Raw genomic sequence first — 25314 nt, 5'->3', positions numbered from 1 at the left:
TAAACCTGTCATCATCAAATTATAATCAGTCTTTTACTTAAATAAGTACAATTTATTATGTCCAGTAAACCAATCTAGTTAATTTTTTTTCTAAAAGATACAGTTACGCAATTAAAGGCATCAAGAGGGTTTATGCTTTGCTAGCCCTTAAAGTACTTAATGTGTTATTGTCACGGACCTGACTCTCCAAAACTTTTTTATTTGTATGTGGACATTGCAAGTTTCTAGCCATCAAACACTTTTAGATCTTTGGCGCTGGTTTTCCCCATTTCTGCAAAAGCACAATTTCTAAGAGAATGGGTGCCAGATAAATAGAGACGTTAATATAATTCTCTTTTGATGTGAAACAGCCAATATTATGTAAACACACAATCCTTTTCAGTGTGTAGGAAATCATTCCCTGCTTATAATACTGCTTAATCAAACTATAATCCAATGTTAATTAAATATTATAAATACTTTCATAAATCACAAATCACATTTAAGCTTTTGGAACAAGACACTGGCCAACTTCTATAATCATTTTACCTGTTATCTGTAAAACTACCTGCAGATTTTTTTTATACTAGCTTATATATTCTACTTCTATCCCAAACTACGCATTTTCTTCTTCATTGCCTTAACAGGGTTGTCCGGGATTAGAAACAAAAGAGTCTGTTTTTTTTCAGAAACAGACCCACACTTGTCCATGAGTTGTGTCTGATATTGCAGCTCGGCCCCATTCATTTCATATTCACCAGACACAACGCATGGACAGAAGTGGAAATATTTAAAAAAAATAAAAAATAATACAGACCTTTTTAAAAAATCTTGGACAAACCAATCCTTTCCTTGACAAGAACGTGTCTCATACGTCCTGGCAGGAAGGCTCTTCAGCAGCCAAGGACGTATCTGATACGTCCTTGCTACCAACGACTGTAACTCAGGCTGGATAGTAGCTTGAAGAATTTCTAATATATTTCTCATGGATGGAAGACATTTTCATACACGGACAGTCGCCATAAACTATAATTTCCAACTAGTTCCACAAAAAAAAAAAACAATATTAGTTAACGCAATTGATTAAAGAAGCACTTTAGGGAATTGTGAATATTGATCGGGGTTAGTCGTTGTTCACACCTTGCAGTCAATTTGTGCTTTTTGCCGCAATGTTTGCAGAATAGTGTCAAAATGGAGCAGTTTTACTGCATAATTTTTTTTAATCACCGAAAAAAATGCAATTGGACAGCAACGTCGGAACACGCCCTTAGAGTTTGTATATGGGGATGGAAAATTATATACTTATAGAGTCTCCAATTTAATTTCCAAAAAACCCTGGCAGAAAAATGTTACAGACACCTTTGTACAATTTTTTTTAATTATTGCATTACATGTATTATGTATAGAAAAACGAATTTTGTAATTGGTTATATTTAAATATTTTTAAGTAAAACCAATTACAAAAATGTTCTTTTAACATCACACATGTAATGCAATTAAAAAAAATGCTGCAAAGGTGGCTATAGCCTTTAAGTTCTTTCAAAGCTCTTTTTATTGAAGAAAAATACACAACATAATCAATGCGTTGCAATATATGAAAGGGGTATATACAGTCGTCAACACGCGATATTCCAGCTACAAAGATGTGTGACAGCCTCGTGATTATTTACAACATGGTGTTAGAGACTAAATTAAGGAAAGAAAGGGGGGCAGTTGAGTATCGATATGGCATTCAAAATATCCTGTGTATTTTATATGAGAACATTAGGTTGTAAAATCTCTCTAAAGAATTTAACAGGAGAAGCATAAGAAGATACCGAGGAATACTCAATTATAACTTCTTTTTAAGTAAATGATAAAATGGACAGTTTTGAGAAGGGCATGTTAAGGATGCTAAGCCCAAGAAGTCTAACCACATGCTGGAGGTTTATTGCGCTAAAATCTAGTGACAGGTTGCCTTTAAGTGGGAGCAGCAACTTGGCAGTTTGAATGAGATGTGCAACCAGTTGTAACTAGTTGTGTTTGGTCAGAAACCAAGGGGGGTTCAATAGCCACAATAATACCATGCCAGGCGTTAGTGATTCTGGAAAGTCGCAGTAAGATTCAATTATTTCCCCATGTATGCTCGATACACGTTGCCAACATCTGTCCAACGTGGTTAAGCCCATTGGCTAAAGGGATTCTGGTATTTTTTTTACCACCTAGTCATAAGCTTGTATGAGGTCTCTTGAATGCGAACGCAGTGTGAGAAACCATGTGAGTATGAGTGAAAGAAATCTTTTTCTGGTTCTAAAAGGTACTGCCAAGTACCTGACGCCAACTGCAAAGATACACTGAAGTCCCGGTTTATCTAGTGGAAATAAATAGTTCTATAATGAGGCGATTTTTTTTTTTCTCGTAAATTTGAAGAATTTGCTCCCAAACTGTAGGTTATGTCCTTGTGTCAGATGGTGCAAAATGGGAAGTAGGTTTTCTAGCATAAAAGGCAATAGTTCAAGTAGAATTCAGTAATTATCTTTCTGTTGTTGAAAGACTAGAAAAGTGCCTTTAGAGATACGGTTAAGAATTTGATGTGACTTGGTAATATCCCATAACCTGGAGAAGCATTTTGGACAAAGCAGCAAGCTCAAGGTTGTTTTCTGGAACATTGAAAGCTGTTTTGACCAGTTGTAACCACCTGCACAAGTGGACTGCCTTATAATAATTTAATATGTCAGGTAGGCCAAATCATTTTTGTAGTTTCTTTCATATAAATTTATTATAAGCCAGTCGTGGCCTTTTGCCTTTTTATAAGACCAAAATAAAAAAGGACTTAATAAGGGCAAGGTGTATGGGAACTAGCTCCCTGCGGCCACCATATACTTACTTCTCCATGCGCTCCTCTGGCTCGAGACCACAACCGCTTCCTTTCATCACTCCGGGCTTTTTGTACTCTCCATCTCCGCACCACTACCCCTGCACTTCCTAGTGTACGCACGCTGATTCTTCTATTCTTAAAGAGGCTCTGTCACCAGATTATAATATGATCGGCGCTGTAATGTAGATAACAACAGTGTTTTTTATTTTGAAAAACGATCAATTTTGAGCAAGTTATGAACAATTTTAGATTTATGCTAATTCATTTCTTAATAGACAACTGGGCGTTTTTTAACTTTTTACCAACTGGGCATTGCAAAGAGAAGTGTATGACGCTGACCAATCAGCGTCATACACTTCTCATCGTTCCAGCCTAGCTTCTTTCACTGCACATACAGCGTGATCTCGCGAGATCACGGTGTGCTGTCATTCACAGCAAGATCACACTGTGTTGTGTGTTAAAGAGGCTCTGTCACCAGATTATCAAATCCCTATCTCCTATTGCATGTGATCGGCGCTGCAATGTAGATAACAGTAAAGTTTTTTGGTTTTTTTAAAACGATCTTTTTTGGCCAAGTTATGAGCAATTTTATATTTATGCAAATGAGCTTTGAAATGGACAACTGGGCGTGTTTTTTTTCCGTATTTCCAACTGGGCGTGTATTGTGTTTTTAACAACTGGGCGTGTTTACTTGTTTTACTAACTGGGTGTTGTGAATGGAAGTGTATGATGCTGACAAATCAGCATCATACACTTCTCATCATTCCCACCCAGCTTCTTTCACTAAAGGCACACAGCGTGACGTCACCTACAGGTCTTTCAACCTTGGCGTCGGTCAGAGAAGATACATCGGCTGAAAGGCGTCCAAAAGGTTAATATGCTCGTCTCTAGGGAGTTTACTGTGCTTACCTGCACATGGTGATGCTGCTGCAAATTCAACTGTACGACTGGAGCTGTGGTGTCTTCTCTCTTCCGACGCCAAGGTTGAAGGACCTGTGGGTGACGTCACGCTGTGTGTCTTTAGTGAAAGAAGCTGGGTGGGAACGATGAGAAGTGTATGATGCTGATTTGTCAGCATCATACACTTCTATTCACAACGCCCAGTTAGTAAAACAAGTAAACACGCCCAGTTGTTAAAAACACAATACACACCCAGTTGGAAATACGAAAAAAACCACGCCCAGTTGTCCATTTCAAAGCTCATTTGCATAAATATAAAATTGCTCATAACTTGGCCAAAAATTATCGTTTTTAAAAACAAAATAAAACCGTTACTGTTATCTACATTGCAGCGTCGATCACATGCAATAGGAGATAGGGATTTGATAATCTGGTGACAGAGCCTCTTTAAGTCCCACAAAAACTTTACCGAAGAGTCGGGAATGTGAATAGACATTGTATCCTGGCTGGAGGCGATGTCTATTCACTCTCAAGACACTTCGGTAAAGTTAATGTGGGAGTAAGTGACAGCACAGCGTGATCTCGCAAGATCACGCTGTGCTGTGAGTACAACTAAACATGAATGAAGAGAAGTGTATGATGTTGATTGGTCAGCGTCATACACATCTCTTTACAACGCCTAGTTGGTAAAAAGTTAAAAAAACGCCCAGTTGTCTATTAAGAAACTAATTAGCATAAATATAAAATTGCTCATAACTTGCTCAAAAATTATCGTTTTTCAAAATAAAAAACACTGTTGTTATCTACATTACAGCACCGATCAGATTATGTAGGAGATAGGGCACTTATAGGTGACAGAGCCTCTTTAAAGCAAGAGTATGCGTCTAATTATTCACCCAAACTTTTTAGGGTGTAAAGGGACCTCTCCTTGGTTTAATCATTGCCTGTGCAATTTGGTTCCTCTAGCTTGCTAGTGATATCTTGCTGATCATTTGTTTGTTCATTCTTGTGTTTGACTTTGTCTGTACCTTTGACTATCCCTGCCTGCCACCTGCCCTGACCTCTAGCTCTACCAACTGTAAGTGCCCGTCTGCTGCCTGACCTGACTTTTGCTATACCTAATATTGCTTTCTGTCTGCTGTTTCTGTACCATGGCTGTTAACGTCAGCTGTTGCTAAGGAAGACTGCACTTGATGTAGCGACCTGGGTTTTCCCAGCGGCGAAGCCCAGATCCCTGTTTAGGGGTTAAAAGGTAAATACCTGAGGTTCCCTTAGACTCCGCTCCCCGGTTTAGCACCACATCAAATTGACAAAGTGACACGGTGGGTTCAGTCAATCCTCTGACAGTCTCACTATCCACAGGAAACGTGACATGTAGCACATAAAGTACTGAGTATATTGAGTATAAAAGTTTTTAAAATGTTATTCCTCTCCATCCAGGAAACAGATGTAAGCAGAAAGACTTCAGCCGCCTGCACATATTTGTTAACAAACTGATTTTATTTACATTGTACAATCACTCGGAATCTTGGGATAATTTCATACTCTGGTATTGCGTGTGTAAGCGAAATAGTGGGCTTTGTTGCAGACCCTTTACCAGAGCAGGAAGTACTGAAATGTTCAATGCATCCGAATTTTAATAATTCATTTTAAAGTTGGAGTGGCACCTGAATTGTCCAAAAACATCTAATATGTGGGTAAACGCTTGTGAATGATTCATTATCATGGGGAGTAGGTCATCAGCAAACAGCAGCAGACAGATAAGTACTGTTTGCCATATTAAGGCCTTTAATAAAAGGAATGTTCTCTAAGCCACTGTAGCAAGTTCTTCATTGCAATACAAAAAAAGTTGGGGGTAGTGGCAGTCCTGGTGGTTTCCAAAATGTATAGTAAAAGATTGGGACGAAGTCCCGTTAAATCTTACTTTAGTGTTCGGGTTGTTATATAGGGAAAAGATAGATTAAATAAACTCTAATAGAAAATCAAATCTAGAAAGTACTCTCTTCATATAAAGCCAACTAATTTTATCAAAAGCCTTCTCGGTATCCATGCCGAGAAGGACTAGAGGAATGTAGTGGCATAATGTACGGCATGCAGGGCCGCCATCAGGAATTTCAGGGCCCCCTACAGCTACATTTTCTGGGCCCCCCTACCGTGGCACCGCCTGTTAACGGTACTCCGTCCAGTACTATATCATGGTACCCAGGGCCGCCATCAGGGGGGGTATTAGGGGTACTGATGTGAGAGGCCCGGCCAAACCTAATTGAAAGGGGGGCCCGGCAAACTGCCGCGACTTGCCTTTGGTAGAAAAAAAACAGGCCCCTGCAATGGGGCCCGTTTTTTTCACCAAAAGAATGTCATGAGCTGCGGGCCCCCCTTTCAATTAGGTTTGGCCGGGCCTCTCACATCAGTACCCCTAATACCCCCCCTGATGGCGGCCCTGGGTAGCATGGGGGCCGTCAAACACCGCCGCCTGTGCGACCGATCACGCGCACCCGCAAACTCCCGCGCATGCGCACTGGCGACCGCCTGGAACCGCGCACCGAATTTTGAGGCAGATTTTGACCTGTCCACACTATCTTGCCGCGTTTTTTTGCTGCGTTTTTTGTCCGCGGCGATTGAGGACAGCAGACAGAAAACGCAGCGAAAAATGCATTTTCTGCCTCCCATTGATTTAGATGGGAGGTCAGAGGCGGAACCGCGGCAAGAAAGGACGTGCTGCTTTTTCTTTTTTCCGCGACTGGCTCCCATTGATTTCAGATTAAATCAATGGGAGGCGGTTTTGGAAGTTGTTTGGTGCTGATTCTGACGCAGTGTCCGAGTCAATATCAAGGGCCAAAAACTCTGTGAACTGGGCCTTATTGTTAGGGCTTATTCAGACGAACGTGTAATACGTCCGTGCAACGTGCTTGATTTTCACGCGCCTCGCACGGACCTATGTTACTCTATGGGGCCGTGCGGACTGTCAGTGATTTTCACGCAGCGCGAGTCCGCTACGTAAAACTCACGACATGTCCGATATTTGTGCATTGTTCGCGCATCACGCACCCATTGAAGTCAATGGGTGCGTGAAAATCACGCCCAGCACTTCCGCAGCCGTATAAACTATGAATGAAAACAGAAAAGCACCACGTGCTACAAACATACAAACAGAGTGTCATAATGATGGCGGCTGCGCGAAAATCACGCATCATACGCTGCTGACACACGGAGCTGTTATGGACCTTTTGCAAGCGCAAAACGCCACGTTTTTGCGCGCGCAAAAAGCACACGCTGGTGTGAATCCGGCCTTAGGGTAGGAACACACTAGGCATGAACACTGCAGATTTTATGCAACACATTTTATTGTGGAAAATCCGCAGCGTATCACAGTCGCAGCCGAGTGGATGAGATATGAACAAATCTCATTCACACGCTGCAAAAATAATGGACCTGCAGTGTGGCTTTTGGCTTTTTAAGTTGCAGCGTGTCAATGTATGCTGCAGAATCGCCGCTCCTCTGTTGCAGAAATGCTGCGGTTCCGCCGCAAAAATCACAAATGAGAAGAAAAAAAAAAGGCACTTTTTTAAATTTATAAAAAAGTTTAGACTTACCCCGGCCGTAGTCCTGGTGACGCGATCCTCTATTCTTAGCGCAGCCCCGCCTCCTGTCATGTCGTTTCATCCCATGTGACTGCTGCAGCGGTCACATGGTCTACAGCGTCATCCCAGGAGGCGGGGCTACGTTCAGAAGAGAGAGATGCGTCACTTAAACTACGGCCGGGGTAAGTCTAAACTTTTTTTTCCCTGCAGGATTCCCGCAGCGGACACGCCTCACGAAACCTGCGCTACTATTTGGTGCGGTTTTGCTGGCGGAATTCCCTGCGGCTACCGGGGCGGATAAGCTGTGTAGTTTTACTCAGCATATCCGCCTAGTGTATCCCTTATGATGTCGCTCCTGGAGCTGCTGCCGCTCTCTAAATAGGCAGTTGGTCCAGTAGAATTTGGAATTATTTTTTTTTGTGAACCAGCTTAAAAAAATACAAAACTTTTGTGTTAGGGCCTGTTCACATCACTGTTCGCTTCCGCTCCGGGGTTCCTTCTGAGGTTTTTGTCGGGTGAACCCCGCAACGGAAAGTGAAAGTGATAGGACAGCTTCCGTTTCCATCACCATTAGCGCAGTCGACTGCGCTATTGATTCCGTCCGAAAACCAGCCGGAATGGTGACGAACGGAAACCATTAGCGATGTTTCCGTCACCATTGAGATCAATGGTGACTGAAACGGAAGCTGTGCTGTCACTTTCACTTTCCGTTGCGGGGTTCACCCGACGGAAACCTCAGACGGAACCCCGGAGCGGAAGCGAACGGTGATGTGAACAGGCCCTAACACAAAAGTTTTGTATTTTTTTAAGCTGGTTCACAAAAAAAAATAATTCCAAATTCTACTGGACCAACTGCCTATTTAGAGAGCGGCAGCAGCTCCAGGAGCGACATCATAAGGGACACACTAGGCGGATATGCTGAGTAAAACTCCACAGCTTATCCCGGGAGCCGCAGGGAATTCTGCCAGCAAAACCGCACCAAATAGTGGCGCAGGTTTGGTGAGGCGTGTCCGCTGCGGGAATCCTGCAGGGAAAAAAAAGTTTAGACTTGCCAGGGCCATAGTCCTGGTGACGCATCTCTCTCTTCTGAACGTAGCCCCGCCTCCTGGGATGACGCTGTAGACCATGTGACCGCTGCAGCAGTCACATGGGATGAAACGTCATGACAGGAGGCGGGGCTGCGCTAAGAATAGAGGATCGCGTCACCAGGACTACGGCCGGGGCAAGTCTAAACTTTATCAATTTAAAAAAGTACCTTTTTTTTCTTCTCTTGTGTGATTTTTGCGGCAGAACCGCAGCATTTCCGCAACAGAGGAGCAGCGATCCCACAGAATACATTGACACGCTGCGGCTTAAAAAGCCAAAAGCCACACGGCAGGTCCATTTTTTTTGCAGCGTGTGGATGAGATTTGTTGAAATCCCATCCACTCTGCTGCGACTGTGATACGCTACGGATTTTTCACAATAAAATGTGTTGCATAAAATCCGCAGTGTTCATGCCTAGTGTGTTCCTACCCTAAGCCGGATTTACACGAGCGTGTGCTTTTTGCACGCGCAAAAAACGTGGCGTTTTGCGCATGCAAAAGGTCCATAACAGCTCCGTGTGTCAGCAGCGTATGATGCGCGGCTGCGTGATTTTCGCGCAGCCGCCATCATTATGACACTCTGTTTGTATGTTTGTAGCACGTGGTGCTTTTCTGTTTTCATTCATAGTTTATACGGCTGCGGAAGTGCTGGGCGTGATTTTCACGCACCCATTGACTTCAATGGGTGCGTGATGCGCGAACAATGCACAAATATAGGACATGTCGTGAGTTTTACGCAGCGGACACACGGACACACGCTGCGTGAAAATCACTGACAGTCTGCACGGCCCCATAGAGTAACACAGGTCCGTGCGAGGCGCGTGAAAATCACACACGTTGCACGGATGTATTACACGTTCGTCTGAATAAGCCCTAACAATAAGGCCCAGTTCCCAGAGTTTTTGGGCCTTGATATTGACTCGGACACTGCGTCAGAATCAGCAGCAAACAACTTCCAAAACCGCCTCCCATTGATTTAATCTGAAATCAATGGGAGTAAGTCGCGGAAAAAAGAAAAAGCAGCACGTCCTTTCTTGCCGCGGTTCCGCCTCTGACCTCCCATCTAAATCAATGGGAGGCAGAAAATGCATTTTTCGCTGCGTTTTTTGTCTGCTGTCCTCAATCGCCGCGAGCAAAAAACGCAGCAAAAAAACGCGGCAAGATAGTGTGGGCAGGTCAAAATCTGCCTCAAAATTCTTTAAGGAATTTTGAGGCAGATTTTTTTTTGCCTGCAAAATACTGTGTGAACAGGGCCATACATAAACAGCACTTTGAGATAATTTACTCACTGTGTCAGAAGAGCTGCTCCCACTCCAGTCCTCTTCCAGCGATGTCTTCCAGGGGAGGTCTTCGGTCCAGACGTCCAGTCCTTCACCTCCAGCCAGGCTCCAGGTAAGTTTTGTCCATGTGTGTCCGCGGCTGCGCGCGCTTCGTTCGCGGGTGCGCGCGCGGCCGATCGCGGGTGCGCGCGCGGCCGGTCTCCAGTGCGGGCGTTCGTGGATGCGCGCTCGCGAGTGCGCACGCGCGGGAGTTTCCTTGTGCGCGCGATCGGGTGCGCGCGCGCGGGCGGACGGTTTGACGGCCCCCCATGACGAGGGGAGGGGAGGGGGCCCGCAGCAGCAGCAGCAGCAGCTCACGACATTCTTTTGGTGAAAAAAACGGGCCCCATTGCAGGGGCCCGTTTTTTCCTACCAAAAGAATGTCGAGGCAGTTGCCGGGCCCCCCTTTCAATTAGGTTTGGCCGGGCCCCTCACACCACTACCCCTAATACCCCCCTGATGGCGGCCCTGACGGCATGGAACCGTCTTGTGGAATTGTGCTTTCCCTGTCTACCTGGTACAAACCCAGTTTGCTCCAGATTGATTAATTGGGGAAGAAGTTTACTTATGCGTCAGCCAGCAGCTTTGCTCATATTTTAACATCTACAATGAGTAGAGCAATGGGATGGTAACTGCCATAATTCTCTAAATCTTTGCCCTACTTGGAGAGGATAGTAATAGTAGCTTCTAATGCTTGTTTGTGTAGTGGAGTTCCTTTGTACCATGTGGGTAATGTGGGAGGAATTTTTTATAATATCCTACAGGTTGTACTACTGGGCTTTTTCCCAATAATATCTGTTATCTCTTGTGTTAGGATGGGGCTAACAATTGGTCAATGTTTGAAGGGTTAAAGAGGCTCTGTCACCAGATTATGCAACCCCTATCTGCTATTGCAGCAGATAGGCGCTGCAATGTAGATTACAGTAACGTGTTTATTTTTAAAAAACGAGCATTTTTGGCCAAGTTATGACCATTTTCGTATTTATGCAAATGAGGCTTGCAAAAGTCCAAGTGGGCGTGTTGAAAAGTAAAAGTCCAAGTGGGCGTGTATTATGTGCGTACATCGGGGCGTGTTTAATACTTTTACTAGCTGGGCGCTCTGATGAGAAGTATCATCCACTTCTCTTCAGAACGCCCAGCTTCTGGCAGTGCAGATCTGTGACGTCACTCACAGGTCCTGCATCGTGTCGGCCACATCGGCACCAGAGGCTACAGATGATTCTGCAGCAGCATCAGCGTTTGCAGGTAAGTAGCTACATCGACTTACCTGCAAACGCTGATGCTGCTGCAGAATCAACAGTAGCCTCTGGTGCCGACACGATGCAGGACCTGTGAGTGACGTCACAGATCTGCACTGCCAGAAGCTGGGCGTTGTGAAGAGAAGTGGATGATACTTCTATACACAACGCCCAGCTAGTAAACGTAGTAAACACGCCCCGATGTACGCACATAATACACGCCCAGTTGTACTTTTACTTTTCAACACGCCCAGTTGTACTTTTGCAAGCCTCATTTGCATAAATACGAAAATGGTCATAACTTGGCCAAAAATGCTCGTTTTTTAAAAATAAAAACGTTACTGTAATCTACATTGCAGCGCCTATCTGCTGCAATAGCAGATAGGGGTTGCAAAATCTGGTGACAGAGCCTCTTTAAGATTAGAAAGGTTAATAGTGAAAGAAATCATCTGTTATTTTTTTACGTGAATTTGGTGTAGTAGGCAGTCATTGTTGGTTAAGATTATATGGTGAGTGTAAAAAGTCTTAAATCCTTTGCCATAGTGGCTGTATCCTGGTATTTTTTTGCCGTTATTGGATGTAATTGACATTAGAAATGAGGATTATTTCTCCTTTTTAAGCAGGGAAGATATTAATTTGTTTTCATTGTCCCCCATGTGCATAGTTTATTAAATTTGGCATATTGAAACAGTTTTTCTCATTTGAAATCGAGGTAGTTTTTAAAATTTTGCCGCAGATGAGCTAGGTCCCTCTGAATCTGGAACAATTTGGATTTCAAATTAATGGCTTCTAGTGAAGATATTTGGACAAGTAGGGAATTTCCAATTTTAATCTAGCCTTAATCTAGACTTCTTTTTCCTAGCTCCTGAAGTGATAAATACTCTCCTTATATAAGCCTTATGTACTTCCCGTACTATTGCGTGGGAAGTGGAAACATGAGAATTGGTGTGAAAGAAAAAAAATCGAACTTCTCCTGTATGGCTTTAGAGGTAGTTTCATCATCTTGTAGCGCTTCATTTTATCTCCACATCAAATCTGTAACAGGTACACTACCGTTCAAAAGTTTGGGGTCACCCAGACCATTTTGTGTTTTCCATGAAAACTCAAACTTATATTTATCAAATGAGTTGCAAAATGACTAGAAAATATAGTCAAGACATTGACAAGGTTAGAAATAATGATTTTTATTTGAAATAATAATTTGCTCCTTCAAACTTTGCTTTCGTCAAAGAATGCTCCATTTGCACCAATTACAGCATTGCAGACCTTTGGCATTCTAGCTGTTAATTTGCTGAGGTAATCGGGAGAAATTTCACCCCATGCTTCCAGAAGCCCCTCCCACAAGTTGGATTGGCTTGATGGGCACTTCTTGTGTACCATACGGTCAAGCTGCTCCCACAACAGCTCTATGGGGTTGAGATCTGGCGATTGCGCTGGCCACTCCATTACAGATAGAATACCAGCTGCCTGCTTCTTCCCTAAATAGTTCTTGCATAATTTGGAGGTGTGCTTTGGGTCATTGTCCTGTTGTAGGATGAAATTGGCTCCAATCAAGCGCTGTCCACAGGTTATGGCATGGCATTTGCAAAATGGAGTGATAGCCTTCCTTATTCAAAATCCCTTTTACCTTGTACAAATCTCCCACTTTACCAGCACCAAAGCAACCCCAGACCATCACATTACCTCCACCATGCTTGACAGATGGCGTCAGGCACTCTTCCAGCATCTTTTCAGTTGTTCTGCGTCTCACAAATGTTCTTCTGTGTGATCCAAACACCTCAAACTTCGAATCGTCTGTCCATAACACTTTTTTCCAATCTTCCTCTGTCCAATGTCTGTGTGCTTTTTCCCATATCAATCTTTTCCTTTTATTAGCCAGTCTCAAATATGGCTTTTTCTTTGCCACTCTGCCCTGAAGGCCAGCATCCCGGAGTCGCCTCTTCACTGTAGACGTTGACACTGGCGTTTTGCGGGTACTATTTAATGAAGCTGCCAGTTGAGGACCTGTGAGGCGTCTATTTCTCAAACTAGAGACTCTAAATGTACTTGTCTTGTTGCTCAGTTGTGCAGCGGGGCCTTCCACTTCTCTTTCTACTCTGGTTAGAGCCGGTTTGTGCTGTCTTCTGAAGGGAGTATTACACACCGTTGTAGGAAATCTTCAGTTTCTTGGCAATTTCTCGCATGGAATAGCCTTCATTTCTAAGAACAAGAATGGACTGTCGAGTTTCACATGAAAGCTCTCTTTTTCTAGCCATTTTGAGAGTTTAATCGAACCCACAAATGTAATGCTCCAGATTCTCAACTAGCTCAAAGGAAGGTCCGTTTTATATCTCCTCTAAACAGCAAAACTATTTACAGCGGTGCTAACATAATTGCACAAGGGTTTTCAAGTGTTTTCTAATCATCCATTAGCCTTCTAACACAGTTAGCAAACACAATGTACCATTAGAACACTGGAGTGATGGTTGCTGGAAACGGGCCTCTATACACCTATGTAGATATTGCATTAAAAAACAGACTTTTACAGCTAGAATAGTCATTTAGCACATTAACAATGTATAGAGTGTATTTCTGATTAATTTAATGTTATCTTCATGGAAAAAAAACTGTGCTTTTCTTTCAAAAATAAGGAAATTTCTAAGTGACCCTAAACTTTTGAACGGTAGTGTACGTTTTGAAGAGCAGGTTTAGGGATAGTGGGGAATGGTCTGAAGGAGTTATCGGACCAATAGTATAGTCTTCAGAGGAGGGGTATATTAGCCGTCAGATATCAACTAAGAGTGCTGACTTATATTATTGTATGTCTTACTCAGAACTTTCAGTAAGTGGACAGATGTACCTATGGAGGGGTCTAGAAGGGTTGTAATGGCTATATTCTAATATGTTCTGCAAAATCATTTAGCTTGGTTAATGTTTCTCGTATCCATGATGGCTGCGGGAATTAGGAGCATAAAAGTGGGCAAGTGTGATTAAAACCATGCCTATTTTTTTTTTTAAATATAAATTTGTCTTCAGGGTATGATAGTGTTACCAGGTGTTCAACAGCAATGCTAAATCCTTCAGAGGATAAATGCGGGTAAAAACTATGGGACCAGTGTCTGCCCATTACTTTCAATGGGCTTTACGATGTACTGTGCTGTCATTTTACGCGTCGCTGTCAAAAGACGGCACGTAAAAATACAGCCTCGTCAAAAGAAGTCCTGGACACTTCTTCGGACGTAATTGGAGCCGTTTTTCATTGACTCTATTGAAAACAGCTCCAAAAACGCCTCAAAAACCACCTGAAAAGAAGCCTCAAAAGAAGCTCCAAATTTCATTTTCAGGGTATGTTCACACGAGGGCGTCCGTAACGGCTGAAATTACGGGGATGTTTCAGCCTGAAAACATCCCCGTAATTTCAGCCGTAACGGCATGTGCAGGCGCTTGAACGCCGCCTCAATTACGGACGTAATTGGCGCTGCTATTCATTGGAGTCAATGAATAACGGCTCCAATTACGGCCAAAGAAGTGACAGGTCACTTCTTTGACGCGGGCGTCTATTTACGCGCCGTCATTTGACAGTGGCGCGTAAATTACGCCTCGTGTGAACAGACAAACGTCTGCCCATTGCTTTCAATGGGCAGATGTTTGTCAGCGCTATTGAGGCGCTATTTTCGGATGTAATTCGGGGCAGAAACGCCCGATTTACGTCCGTAAATAGGCCGTGTGAACATACCCTCAGTTTCAAAAACGCCTGAAAATCAGAGGCTGTTTTCTCTGAAATCAGCACTGTATTTTCAGACGTTTTTTGTTAAGCGTGTGAACATACCATTAAATAAAAGCAATTTACCTATTTGCAGGGTGTGAGGATAAGATATCATAGTCCTGCTCGAAGATTAAAAGCATTCGTTATGGCTTTAACATAATGGACATAATACATTATGAAATAAAAGTAGAACTACAATAACTGTTAACGGAGGAATACCGAAGCAATGTGCTTATAATATACTAAAAATAGCGATAGCAGCAAAAGAGCTGTATACAGTCAAGGATGCCGTTATCCAACTTAGACAAAAACGTATATAGCGTCCCCTTATAAAATTATACTCATAAACCATCTGGAGCAGAAAAGGGAACACCTCTAGGAATGTATGAGATAAGAGTGGCAAGTTCAGGGAAAGGCTCTGTTCAAGGTCTTTTCATTTTTTATCATTTAGATTTCCCGGTTGTCATACATGTTTAAACGTGTAGGAGGCTTGGAAAAGAAGCTTTTGGAGAGGGCAGCAGCATCCATGATGGTACCTCGATCGGATTCGTTTCTGGGAACATTCCGAGCTTGGTCCAAATTTGATAGTACTTTAATGGTAATTCTTCTAACATCCTTTGAAAAATGATAGCCCAAAGGTTTACAGCCATTTGAAAGATGTTTTTGTTTTTAAATCAGTAAAGGGTTTTATTAGGCGTCTTTTATTCAGTGTGGACGCCGCCAGATCTAGGAATAAAAGGAGTTTTATTTTTTCATATATGAGATCAGCATACTCACTTGCTGCTTTACCACTTCCTGACCTGAATCTTTACCCCCTTCCTGACCAGACAGAATTTCAAGTTTAGTCATGTGCCAATTAACCCCTTAAGGTCCGAGACATTTTTTTAATTTTTAATTTTCATTTTTCACTCCCCTCCTTCCAAAAGTCATAACTCCTTTATTTTTCCGTCAATAGAGTGGTGTGAGGGCTTATATTTTGCGGGAGGAGTTGTGGTCTCTATTGGTAGCATTTAAAGTACAATATAACGTACTGGGAAGCTGAAAAAACTGTGATTCCTCCATTGTTTTTTGGGTTTCGATTTTACGGCTTTCATCGTGTGGTAAAAACAACAACTTAACTTTATTCTGTGGCTTAATACGATTACGGTGATATCAAATTTATGTAGGTCTTTTTTATATTTTACTACTTTAAAAAAAAAAAAAACTCTTTGTAACAAAAAAATTGTTTTGTTTCACCACATTCTAAGAGGCATAACTTTTAATTGCTTATTTTTTGCGGGACGAGCTGTAGTTTTTATTGGTACCATTTGTTGGTACAAGCAACTTTTTGATCACTTTTTATTACATTCTTTGGGAGCTTAGTTGTCCAAAAAATAAAGATTTGGGCGGTTTCCATTTTTTTTTTTTTACGGCGTTCACCGTGCACATTAAATAATGCTATATTGTAATAGTTGACACACTTTATTAGCCCCTCTAGGGAACTTGAACCAGCGATCGCGATCGACCACAGCATCTGAGGGGTTAAACAGCCAACACCTGCAGCATATAAAATACGCGCTCAGTGCGCGCTCCTTACTTTTCCCCCTGCACCAGGATGTACCGGTGCGTCCTGGTGCGTTAAGGGGTTAAATAGCAAATTGTTGTTGTATTTCTCTGCCAAACTATATTTTGGCCTCAAGCATACTTCAGTGATTTTCTTCAGTGTGCTATCCGTTTTTTTAACGTATAGCACACTGACCTATTGATTTCTATGAAGTCATGCACACTTCCGTTATTTTCGTGTGTCTGTTCCACAAATTATAGAACAGGTCCTATTCCTGTCCGTTTTTCGGATCAGTCTCAGCCATTCTATTCATTGGTCCATTGAAACTACGAACCACACACGGAAGCCATCCTTGTGCGGTCCGTGTTTTGCGGATCCGTGATTTGTGGCCATGTAAAGGGCCACACGTGTGCTTGAGGCCCTATTTGGTCTAATTTTTTTTCAGAACACATAGGACTTTAATACTGTGTAACAAAATAAGTAATATATTTTAAAAAAAATTTCAATATAGACAATTTTCCTTTTTAGTTACCTTTCATAATACATGTGAAACCAATCCGGCAAGTAGATGTACCACAAATTGTCACAATTTGGTATAAACACTATAAAAGTTAGTTTTTTACTAGCAAACTTTTTTGTGATCACTGTGTGGATGTGACTTGATTGGTCTCCGGGTAAAACTCTGTCATTATGGCGCTCTGATGGAGTAGGAGAGGCATGGAGAGGGAAACTCTGAAGGACATTTTAAAACGTCTTTGCAGAGATAGGTGTGGACCACCAGGACTTTTCTAGTCTTTGGGCAGTCAGTTATAGGCCATGTAAACATGTGTAGCCTATTTTTAATGAAATGTATGTGCAATGTGATTAAAAACCTTTTTCAAATTGCCATTAATTAAATATGTTATTTACTTTTTGCAATGCGGCTTCTATTTAAGCAGTCTAGCGCCACTGTGTAAGCAAGGAGTTAATATTTGTTGGCTCTACTACTTTGAGTTAAAGGGTAACTAAACGCTCAAAAAACTTCTGACATGTCACAGTGACATGTCAGAAGTTTTGATTGGGGGAGGTCAAAAGCACTGAGACTCTCACCAATCGCTAAAACAAAGTGGCAGAAGCGCTCGTGTGAGCACTGAGCCGCTTAGTTTCTGTTCGGCTTTTTCCGGAAAGCCGATGTAGTGGAGTACGGCTCATAGACTTTCATAGTACGGGCTCAGCGCTCACACGAGAACTACTGTCGATTCGTTTTAGCGATCGTTCAAGTCTCAGAGCTCGGAACCCCACCAATCAAAACTTCTGACACGTCACTATGACATGTCAGAAGTTTGTTGAACGTTTAGTTACCCTTTAACCCCTTCCCGACATTTGCCGTACATGTACGTCATGGAAAGTACTGACTTCCCGCATCTTGCCGTACATGTACGCCAAATGTTTGTGACCGGCTCAGAAGCTGAGCCGGTGCCATCATCACCGGATCTCAGCTGTATCTTACAGCTGACATCCGGCTGTAACGGCGGGGACCGAAATTAGCTTCGATCCCCGCCATTAACCCCTTAAGTGCAGCGCTCAAACGCGATCGCTGCACTTAAGGTGTTTGCAGCTCATCAGAACCCCAGTAATGAAATTGCCGGGGTTCCGGTGGCTGCAATGGCAACCGGAGGCCTAATACTGGCCTCCCGGTCTGCCTAGCACCGAAGCCGGTCAAGATCCGCCCGGCGGCGGAGCCTGATCGGCTTCCGTAGCTGCCGGCAAGATGGCGCCGGGTCAGGAGCTGATCCGGCGTCATCAGCGGTGGAAGTCAGCTGTACTGTACAGCTGACATCCACCTGTAACGGCAGGAACCGGAGCTAGCTCCGATCCCTGCCATTAACCCCTTCGATGCAGCAATCGAAAGCGATTGCTGCATCGTAGCGGTTACTAGCAGATCGCCAACCCTGACAGGCAATCAGGACTGGCGACTGCTGTTATGGCAACAGGAGACACAATGGTCTCCTGCTCTGCCATTACGGAAGCCGATTTAGGCCCCGCCGGGAGGCGAAGCCTAATCGGCTTGCTGTCAGTGAATGACTGACAGATCTAATACATTGCACTACATAGGTAGTGCAATGTATTAGAAAAAAAAAAAATCTGACCGTTGGAACTTCAAGTCCCCTAGTGGGACTTGAGAAAAAGTGTAAAAAAAGTATAAAAAAGTGTAAAAAAAAGTGCACAAAATAAAAGTTTGAAAACAGTAAAAGTTTCAAGTAATCAAATAAAACACAATCCCCCTTTTACTCTTATCAAGTTCTTTATTATTGAAAAATAATAATAAACCATATGTATTTGGTATCGCCACGACCGTAACGACCGGAGGTATCAAAATATTATATTATTTATTGCACGCGGTGAACAGCGTAAAAAAAACCGTAAAAAACGTTACCAGAGTTTCTGTTTTTTGGTCACTTTGCCCTACAAATATTAGAATAAAAAGTGATCAAAAAGTCGCACGTATCCAAAAATGGTACCTATAAAAACTATAGCTCGTCCCGCAAAAAACAAGCCCTCATACACCTCCGTCGACAAAAAAATTAAAAAGTTATGGTTATTACAACTTGGCGACAGAAAAAATACATTCTTTTTACAAAAGTAATTTTATTGTGCAAAAAGTTGTAAAACATGAAAAAGTGCTATAAATTAGGTATCGCCGGAATCGTACTGACCCGCAGAATAAAGTTAACATGTAATTTATAACGCATGGTGAACGCTGTATAAAAAAAACGAAAAAAGCTGTGCCAGAATTGCGTTTCTTTGTTTACCTGGCATCCCAAAAAATAGGATAAAAGGTGATCAAAAAGTCGCATGTACCCCAAAATGGTACCAATAATAACTACAGCTCGTCCCGCAACAAACCAGCCCTCATACCGCTATGTCTATGAAAAAATAAAATTAGTTATGGCTCCAATAAGTCAGGAAATAAAAAAATATGCAGTTGTGCCCGAGGGGAACATTTCTTCTGTTTGAAGAGGCGATTTATCAAGGACCTAAAATTAGGGAACCAGGAAAGGGAGGGCCCAAACATATCCGCTGGAAGCGACGGTGCCCGTATTATACCAGGACAACACTTTCCCAGCAAAATTCCCCAAACTACAAAGGCGCGGAGTGTGGACCAAAAGGGGGATAAGAAATGACACCATTTATCAGTGCGACACCGGCCTGTGCGGAAAGGATTGCTTCACAGTGTAAGGCCTCATTTACACGAGCGTATTATACGCGCGTGCGACGCGCGTGCTTTTCACGCGTGTCGTACGCACCTATAATAGTCTATGGGGCTGTTTAGACGATGCGTGAATTTTGCGCAGCGTGAGTGCGTTGCGTAAAACTCACGACATGTTCTATATTCTTGCGTTTTTCACGCAACACGCACCCATTGACTTCAATGGGTGCGTGAAAACAACGCATGCCACACTGACGGTCCTGCGTTGCATGCGCGAAAATCACGCAAGAGCTGTCAAAAGGATGAATGTAAACAGAAAAGCACCACGTGCTTTTCTGGTTACAAACATCCAAACGGAGTGTCAAATTAGAGATGAGCGCACCGAACTTCACCGGGTTCGGCCGAACTCGTTTTAACCGAACCCGGCAAAAAATGTTCGGGTACGCGACGTCAGGAGACAGTCACTGTCCACGGTGCTGAAAGACTTAAACTGTTTCAGCACCATGGACAGTGACTTTCGATCACAATATACATATACGTGTAAAAAAAAAAAGAAGTTCTGACTTACCGATAACTCCCGGCTTCTTCCTCCAGTCCGACCTCCCGGGATGACAATTCAGGCCAAGTGACAGCTGCAGCCAATCACAGGCCAAGCACAGGCTGCAGCCAATCACAGGCTGCAGCGGTCTCATGGCCTGCCGCGTCATCCTGGGAGGTGGGGCCGGATGACAAGAGAGGGACGCGTCACCAAGGCAACGGCCGGGAGACCGGACTGGAGGAAGCAGGCAGTTCATGGTAAGTGTGAACGTCTTTTTTTATTCACAGGTTGGTGTAGATTGTGATCGGCATTCACTGTCGAGGGTGCTGAAAGAGTTACTGCCGATCAGTTAGCTCTTTCAGCACCTTGGACAGTGACGGGCGTCGACTACCTCATCTCTATGATGGCGGCTGCGCGAAAATCACGCAGCCGCGCATCATACACGGATGACACACGGAGCTGTCAATTGCCTTTTGCGCACGCAAAACGCAGCGTTTTTTTGCGTGCGCAAAACGCACACGCTCGTGTAAATGAGGCCTAACACACATCTATGGATTATTTTATTGTTTTTTTTTACCCCGTTATTATACCACCTGACTATGCCCCTTATATACTCCGCCCGGCTTACATATGCCCTACATTATAAACGGAAACACCAGTAAGACTCCAAACAAAACTACTACCAAGCAAAATCCACGCTCCAAAAGCCAAATGGCATTTCCTCCCATCTGAACCCTACAGCGTGCCCAAACAGCAGTTTCCTTCCACATATATGGCATCGTCATACCCGGGAGAACCCTTTTAGCAATTTTTGGGGTGTGTGTCTCCAGTGGTATAAGCTGGGCACAACATATTTGCCACTGAATGGCATATCTAGGGAAAAATATAAATTTTTAATTTGCACCATCCGCAGCGCATTCATTTATGGAAAAGATCTGTGGGGTGAAAATGCTCACTACACCCCTTAATAAATGCCTTGAGGGGTGCAGTTTCCATAGTGGGGGTCACTTCCCAGGGGTTTATTTTTATTATTTCACATCTGAGCCTCTGCAGTTGTGAACCAATACTTTGTAAATCGCCAAATTAGGCCTCAATTTTACATGGTACGCTTTCACTCCTGAGCCTGGTCGACTGTCCAGGCAAGAGATTAGGGCCACATGTAGGGTGTTTCTAAAACCAGGAAACCCAGCATAATAATTAGAGAGCTGTCTCGTTATGGTGGCACAAGCCGGGCACCACATATTGTCCACATATCTGTGGAAAAAATCCCATTTTCACTCTGCAACATCGAGTTCACACTAATTTCTACAAAACACCTGCAGGTAAATGCATTGAGGGGTGTAGTTTCCAAAATGGGGTCACTTCTGGGGGGTTTCCACTGTTTTGGGCCCACAGGCGCCCAGAAACCAATCCAGAAACATCTGCACTCCAAATGGCGGTCCTTCCCTTCTGAGCCCTGCCGTGTGCCCAAACAGCAGTTTATGACCACATATGGGGTATTGCCGTACTCGGTAGAAATTGCTTTACAAATGTTGGGTTCTTTTTTTCCTTTATTTGTTGCGAAAATGAAAAAATTTGCGCTAAAGCTACGTCTTATTGAAGAAAAAGGATTGTTTTTATTTTCACTGCCCAATTCTAATAAATTCTATGAAACATCTGTGGGGTCAAAATGCTCACTACGCCCCTAGATGAATTCCTCAAGAGGTGTAGTTTCCTAAATGGTGTCACTTTTTTGGCGTTTTCATTGTTTTTTCCCCTCAGGGGCTTTGCAAATGTGACATGGCCGCCGCAAACCATTCCTGCTCAATGTGATCTCCAAAAGCCAAATAGCGCTCTTTCCCTTCTAAGCCAAGCCGTGTCTCCAAACAGCCGTTTATTACCACATGTGGGGCATTGTTTTACTCGGGAGAAATTGCTTTACAAATTTTGTGGTGCTTTTTCTCCTTCAGTCCTTGTGGAAATGAGAAAAAATTAGCTAAACCTACATTTTCTTTGAAAAAATTTAGATTGTCATTTTCAGTGCCTATTTCCAATAATTTATGCAAAAAACCTGTTGGGTCAAAACGCTCACTATACCCCTAGATAATTTCCTCAATGGGTGTAGTTTCCAAAATGGGGTCACTTGTGGGGGGTTTCCACTGTTTTGTCTCCTCAGGGACTTCGTAAATGTGACCTGGCCTCCGCAAACCATTCCTGCTAAACTTGAGCTCCAAAAGCCAAATAGCGCTCTTTCCCTTCTCAGCCTCGCCGTGTCTCCAAACAACCGGTTATTACCACATGTGGGGTATTGTTTTACTCGGGAGAAATTGCTTTACAAATTTTACGGTGCTTTTTCTCCTTTAGTCTTTGTGAAAATGAGAAAAAAAATCGCTAAACCTACATTTTCTTTGAAGAAATGTTGATTTTAATTTTCACGGCCTACTTCTAATAATTTCTGTAAAAAAGCTGTGCGGTCAAAATGCTCACTGTACCCCTAGATAATTTCCTTGAGGTGTGTAGTTTCCCAGATGGGGTCACTTTTGGGGGATTTTGACTGTTTTGGCACCGCAAGAGCCCTTCAAACCTGACATGGTGCCTAAAATTTATTCTAACAAAAATAAGGCCCCAAAATCCACCAGGTGCTCCTTTGCTTCTGAGGCCGATGCTTCAGTCCAGTAGCACGCTACGGCCACATGTGGGATATTTCCTAAAACTGCAGAAACTGGGCAACAAATATTGAGTTGCATTTCTCTGGTAAAACCTTCTGTGTTATAAAAAAAATTGTACTAAAAATTTATTTCTGCAAAAAAATATGAAATTTGTAAAATTCACCTCTACATTGCTTTAATTCCTGTGACATGTGTAAAGGGTTAAGACATTTTCTAAATGCTGTTTTGAATACTTTGAGGGGTGAAGTTTTTAAAATGGGGTGACTTTTTGGGGGTTTCTAATATATAAGGCCCTCAAAGCCACTTCACAACTGAACTGGCCCCTGTAAAAATGGCCTTTTGAAATTTTCTTGAAAATGTGAGAAATTGCTGCTAAAGTTCTAAGCCTTGTGAGGTCATAGAAAAATAAAAGGATGTTCAAAAAACGATGCCAATCTAAAGTAGACATATGGGTGATGTTAATTAGCAACAATTTTGTGTGTTATAACTGCCTGTATTACAAGCAGATACATTTAAATTGAGAAAAATGCTAATTTTTGCAATTTTTCGCTAAATTTTGGTGTTTTTCACAATTAAATACTGAACATATCGAGCAAATTTTGCCAGTAACATAAAGTCCAATGTGTCACGAGAAAACAATCTCAGAATCGCTTGGATAGGTGAAAGCATTCCGGAGTTATTACCACATAAAGTGACACATGTCAGATTTGAAAAATGAGGCTCGGTCAGGAAGGTCAAAAGTGGCTAAAGAGGGAAGGGGTTAATGTTGTTGCAAAGATGTACTGAGGGATACCATAGCACAAGGACGTTATGCATTTCTAAGCGTAAAAGTTTGTATAATGCATGCATGTACACACATTGTGCTGATAAGGGAGCCTTGAGAGAACAAGAGTCTTTTGGAGAGTATTGTACTAACTGTGGTGAATAGGGCATGAAGAGTACACCGCGTTCCAAATTATTATGCAAATGTTATTTTTCGCTGATTTTCCTAAATAGTCGATGCAAATGACAGTCCGTATAATCTTCAAGCCAACAACAGTTGGAGTATAATGCGAATTTTATTAAACAAATCTCCTAATGATAACAGATTTTTTTTTAGAAGTAAGGCTATGTTCACACGGAGTATTTTGCAGGAGGAATTTCCTCCAGCAAAATCAGTTCAGGTTTTACCTGAGCGTTTTTTTACAAGTGGACGTGGTTTTTGACGCGGTTTTTGACGCGGTTTTTGACGCGGTTTTTGAAGTGGTTTTTGAAGCGGTTTTTTAAAGACAGCCCACAGGAAAAGGCTGTACTTCCCAAGAGGGAAAAAACCCCTCCCAGTCTTCACAATCGCCATTACACACAGTGTTGTTGGAGAAACAGAACAGCTATGGACCAAAATGAAGAGCAGCACAGCAGTGTGGCATTACCACAGCCACGAGTAAAGGTGAGGAGGCGTGAGATGCGCCTCCTCATGAAGGTGTTGATCAACGTCGTGCGTCGACGTCGCTTGCGTCAGGTAAGTTTTTACAAACACTTTTTCTACGCTGCATTATCAAATGTTAGACAAAGCATTCATTTCTGTTCAACGCTTCTTTTTTTTCAGGAGGAAGAGCGACGCAAGGAGAACGGCACCGTCGGTACTGGGTACACCCCATAAATGAACTTCGGCCACAGAGGGGACATATTGGACATCTCTACGCAGAACTGCGATGGTGAGATTTGTTTGATTTTGCAGTTGCAATTCTAAAAATATGTGAAGATTGAATTATGATCATGTCCATTGTAGTAATAGATGATGTGATTCCACGGCATCCAGGCCATTAGCGGTGTTGTAACTACCATGGAGTACACTGCATGAGGGTGCCCGTGCCGTCCTCCAACATCGGCCCCCCCATGCCCATAGATGCCGCTAGCATCTGATATGGCCACACTACATTGAATAGTATGTGCTTCCTTGGACGCATATACTATTGAACAGTATGGTATAGCAGGGAGGACATCTTTGTACTGCATCTTTATCATGTGCAGAGAATGGATCCCAGCATTTTAGCGGCGTGATGCCATCACAGCATCACGCTGGTCTATGCAAGGATCCCGTTGGTCTTGATGTTGTGGATCAGCTTAGTTGATTGCCTAGATGAGTATTAAATTTTTTTATTTTTTTTTGGGTGGCGTGGCTGTATGTCGCTATCTACAATGGTATCTGTATGGCACTATCTACAAGGGGTAGTTGCGTGTTGCGTGTTGCGTGTTGTGACACTGTCTACTCCAGGGGGGGCTGTTATTTATGTTTGGCAGGGCTGAATGTGAAAACTACATTAAATATAACTTACAAATGCTTAATCCATACTTTTTTATTTTTATTTACAGCTATCCTGAGAAGTTTTTTGATTTCATCAGATTGACAATAACTGCATTCGATCGACTGGATGAAATCCTGCAGTGCCATTTGATGCGCCAGGACACCACCATGAGGAAGGCCATCTCTCCTACGCATAGGCTGCTAATAACATTGCGGTGAGTTTCAAAAGAAAACAAAAAAAAACTTGTGTTTTGCCTTCTTGACCATTGATTCAATGTGCATATTACTGGGTATGGTCAAGATAGGCTTGTATATATGCGATTGATCCTTGGTCTAATTTTATTCTTTCTCTCTCTCTTTTTCAGATTTTTGGCAACTGGGGAGAGTTACGCATCTCTGCACCTGCA

The sequence above is a fragment of the Rhinoderma darwinii genome, chromosome 1 (genome assembly GCF_050947455.1).
Source record: "Rhinoderma darwinii isolate aRhiDar2 chromosome 1, aRhiDar2.hap1, whole genome shotgun sequence".
Classification (NCBI taxonomy): Eukaryota; Metazoa; Chordata; class Amphibia; order Anura; family Rhinodermatidae; genus Rhinoderma; species Rhinoderma darwinii.
The sequence above is the reverse complement of the archived record's forward strand: the minus strand, read 5'-3'. Positions refer to the sequence as shown.